The following is a 4,862-nucleotide window of genomic DNA, read 5'->3' on the forward strand; positions in this document are numbered from 1 at the left end:
CCCCCAATTAAACTCAACTGTTTTGTCATATTTCATGCTAGAAATAAAATTAAGAAAAAAAAAAAACATCGCACTTTGACGTTTTGGTGACATACCTAGAGCCTTTACACATTTTACTCATTAAATGCTATGTGTCCGTAGGCCTATACATGTACTATCGACTTTAGTTTCATTTATTGTCACAAAATAATTTAGATAAATATATATATTTCTGAATTATTCTTATTTTCGACATTGTTCCCAATGATGTTAACGTTCTGTGCGCGTAATCAAAGTTTCCCTTTTATGCTGTATTTATTTTTTTTTTTTTTTTTTTTTTGTAGACACCCGAATCGGCAAAAAGGTAGTTTCGCAAGTTGTATTTATTGCAAGGTTTTGAAAAGCTAGGGTCACGGGAGGGGCGGAATGTGTATGGGAGGTGGAGGGGCGACGGAAAGTGGCTGTGGAGAGGGGGTAGGGGGAGGGCAATGTGGACGTGCCCCTCCCTGCCTCTCCGCTGTTCCAACGCCATTGGCAAACCATTTTTTTTTTTTTTGCGCGGAGATTTGGGCCGGGGGGGGGGGGGGGGGGGGGGGGGGGGGGGTTGGTTCGGCAGGTCCCGTGAAGGCGCGTCTACTCTTCCATCTGCGTCGACTGGTTGGACTTCCAAAACTGGCAGAGACAACATTTAGACATTTTTATTATTGCTGTTCGGAAAGACATCGTAGCGGCATTTAGAAAACTGCCGCCCAACCACTAGAACCTTTCCGCTCCAGAGTGGAGGGTACTCAGGTCCCCTGGCGAAAGAGGCGACATCGTGATAAAACCTGCCGACAAGGGGGCGCCATGAATACTTACAGGAAGGCAATAGACAACTAAATGATGCAACATTCTATTGTCATCTCAAAAACGATCCAAGTAGGCAACATGCCGACGTTATACGGGGGCAGTGGGCCAGCTAGACGAACAGAGGAAAATTACAGAAAGTACTTCAAAGGAATTAACTGCTAAAAACACCGTGCCAGGTCGTTTTTCCATGCTACCAAAAATTCCTAAAGGAGGGAACCCAGGCCGTCTCATTATAGCTGGATCAGGAACCCTCACCGAACCAATAACTAGCTATAAGATTCATACATCCCACCCAGCTCCGGATCGCACATCCAGGACAGAAACCAGCTTCTTTAGAAAAATTTCTAAAATTAATATTCCTAGAGATGCCTTCCTTGTTACGATGGACGTGTCGTCTTTACATATACAAACACCCCTCGCGATGACAACACGCTATTTTTTTTTTCTTAGGGGGAAATTTGAATTTAACTTTTTGTCTTCCCGTCTCACTCAAAACACTTTTCTAAAGGTATAGTGACGATAAATGTCTTATCTGGTCGCATTCAGAAGAGGAGCTTCTCGAGTTTATTAAAGCTTTTTTAATTTTGCGCACCGCTCCATTTGTTTGACACACAGTAATTCGAAATCTGAGATTATACCTTTCTAGACACAAGAGTGCTAATTAATGACTCCAAATTGGCCACTCAACTGTACCGAAAATCGTCGGATCGTCAGGAATATTTGCACTATGACAGCTGCCACTTACGGCGCAGCAAAAATAGCATACCTTACAGCCAGGCTCATAGATTTAAACGTATATGTTCAAACAACTACGATTTTAAAACAAACACCGTCACCGATCAATTACGGCAAGTTCTGAAAGAACAGAAATATCCGGAAAAGTTCATAGGCGATGTGATCAAGTGATCAATAAGGCACAGGCCCTTGATCGTGGCCTCCTGCAAAAACTGAGCAGAGCCTAGCTCAGACAGAGGAGCGTCGGACGCGCCTCGTAAGAATTACCCTTTCCGTTCCCCGACTAGTCTACAGGCGCTCACGTAATCTTAGGGACGTCATAGTTAGGTCCAAGACAACTTACACTGAAAGCACTGGCAGTCGCCTTTGCGGAAGAACAATTTGAGAGGTGTGTCAACACGTGACACCTAAAATACGGTATGAGTACGAATTCCAATTTCACCTACATGATTCACTGAAACTTCCGCGGCACAACTTGATATACCTCCTGAGTCCTGACATGCGACACCTGCGGTAAGCGTTACGTGGACCAGACCAGCACACCTTTTCGATTGAGATTTAACAATCACAGAGCAGATGTAAAACCATTTCCCAAACTCACCCTTTCAGAACGTATGGCTTTACCCTACCACACATTTGACAAAGTGGACGTTACATTTTTACAATCTAATTTCAAAAGCAACCATGATCGCGAGCAGAGAGAATCGTATCTTATTTACAGATTTAATTCAATCCGGGCTGAGATCAAAGAAGATCCCGGCATTATCGCATAGTGTCATCTATGCATGCAATAATCACCCTCCATCAACCTGTAAAGGAGTGACTGTAGGTAATTCAATCATAGTAGTTCAATTATTGCCTTTTCCCGTGTACCTTTCCATATTACGCGTCGACGGTAGTGTCGACAAGTCAACGGGCCATGACCTTCGAGTGGCACTTGCCACTTGTTGCTCCTTTTTGAATGTTCTGGGACTGTCGTTTACATTAATAACTGTGCGCGCTTTTTTTTTTTTTTTTTTTTTTTAATCTGGGAGGTTATTTATGCTCGTTGGCGGAGCGTTTACTTCCTTTTTTTTTAAGTAGGAAGATTCTTATTGAGCGAGAGGTACATTTGCAACGCAGTATGTTTTTCAAACTACCCCCCCCCCCCCCCCCCTTTTCTCCTTTTCTTTTATTTTAGATAATATTTTTTTATTGCAGAGGGACTTCCTCCCCCGTGTGGGGGTGTTAATTTGACCATTAATTTTGTGTCAGTGGTTAACAGTAATCTTTCATTGCTTTTATTTTGCACCCAAACACAGCGAAGTTAATACGGAGGTGGTCGAAGCTTAGGTAAGAATTGGAAGACGACACTCCTGTGAGAATTAGAGAAGGTGCATACGTCGGGGGCTGTCCCTCTGAAGCCATGAGGATCCTTCGTTCAAGGTATCCCTTCCGTACACACTTGAATTTTTATGTAACGTCGGATTAATAAGTCACATTTAGTCCGTCCAATGTTTCTATTCTCGGGGACATAATTACTGAGGTAGTTCAGCAGCAACGAAAACATATTTGGGCGCCTCAATGATGTGTACATATGAAATGGGTCGTGCAACAATTTTTGTACTTTCAGTGTATACCGCGAAGAACTGATCCCTGATAACTTGCAAAAACACCCATTACTTTTCCTCTCTGCGCAATGGCAGACGCAGAATATATATATATATATATATATATATATATATATATATATATATATATATATATATATATATATATATATATATATATATATATATATGAGAGAAACAGCTTTCACCTCCTCAACTCGCAATTATAACAAGCGGCCGAGTGATCTGACGCTAATTATATACCGTCAGTGTTCATCATAGTCATGCGCTGGGTATGGCAAAGCATAGAGCATGTTTAAGCTGAGCTTTAGACATTGTTAGAGTTTGATTGAACACGAGCCATTACCCGAATATTTGGCGATACTGGTTTTCTTGAACCCGAGTACACGACTCGGGCTCAGAACAATCAAGTACGTCCGTGACTCGTGGTGTGAAGTCGTGATGTCATGTTACGTCAAAGTGCCAATAACGCTAATAAATCTACGTATGTTCTTAATTTAAATCGACTTGACGCAGTGGGTCACGTGATGTGACACTACCTGATAGCATGTTTTGACACCATAATGTCGCGTGAGCACGTGACACATGATTAAGCATAGTGCCAATACAAAAGCGCCACGCAAACCCACAATTGTTCAAACGTCGCAATTCTGTTTATGAAGATCTGGTCAATACATAGAAATACAGCCGCCATTCCTTTCGTACTCTCAAATATGCATTGGGCTGGCGCATTCAAATATTGCACCTCCTCGCGCTCGTCGCCTTTCGTTGTGCTCTGGTGCCAATTTGAATGAGCATCGTAAACGTGCGTGCGGTCATGTATCAGGACTGCGTGGTGCACCTTAAAGACCCCAGAATGGTAGTGGTACTGCACTGGCTAAATTTCTCATCTGCAGCGTGAACCTGCAGTGTCGCCGCAGTTTGTCAAATTTGATTGGTTTGGGGACGTTAAGTTAGCCATCTTTGTCCCGTCGATAGCTCAGTTGGTAGAGCGGTGGACTGTAGAGGAAATAGCTGCTGTCACATAGGTCGCTGGTTCGAATCCGGCTCGACGGACGTACTTTATTTTTTATTACGTCATTGATGACGTCACAGTCCCCTGGGACGATTTCACCAACAACTGTCGCTGTAAAAACTGGTAGTGCCCACGACGGTTCCACAAGCGAAGCCCCGCTGCAAGTTTTTCATAGAAGAATATTACAACACCGCTAAAAAAAAAAAAGTTTGTTCAGGTTAAGCGTTTTTTTCTCCAGTACACTAATTATCCAAGTACGCTATACCCATAAACGGAAATGTAAAAACTTAGTAATATCTTAAATATAAATGAATTTAAAAAAATCCTTACTCAGTTTTTCTTTGAAGTTCTGGTTTGAGTAAAGAAAAACAGAAAAATACCCAGTCTTGGCGACGAAACAACTGTGAGTGCGCAGGCGAGCTGGTGGAAGTTGATCATGATGTAGAATACCCGAGACTGTGGTAAAAGCTGGGAAACTTGGTCAAAGAAAAGAGACAGGGGAAAGGAACGTCCACAGACGTTATTTTCCCCTGTCTTTTTTCTTCGACCAAGTTTCCCAGCTTTTACCACAGTCTCGGGTATTCTACATCATGATCCTGGCGACGATATGTTTCGGTGGCGCCACCTCCCGTGGGCGATGTACTGTTACGTAGAGGGCAGGTTTCGAGCAGACG

At 42.9% G+C, this 4,862-nt stretch overlaps 1 non-coding gene across 1 annotated transcript; it reads left to right on the forward strand.

Moving 5' to 3' along the window:
- The first annotated feature begins 4,141 nt into the window (after window positions 1-4,141).
- Window positions 4,142-4,229, forward strand: Trnay-gua. The gene is given in 2 exon segments: window positions 4,142-4,178; window positions 4,193-4,229. It is a non-coding gene; the product is annotated as a tRNA-Tyr (tRNA).
- Window positions 4,230-4,862: the final 633 nt, after the last annotated feature.

Source organism: Ixodes scapularis, unplaced genomic scaffold (genome assembly GCF_016920785.2).
Source record: "Ixodes scapularis isolate PalLabHiFi unplaced genomic scaffold, ASM1692078v2 PGA_scaffold2__306_contigs__length_199485367, whole genome shotgun sequence".
Lineage (NCBI taxonomy): Eukaryota > Metazoa > Arthropoda > Arachnida > Ixodida > Ixodidae > Ixodes > Ixodes scapularis.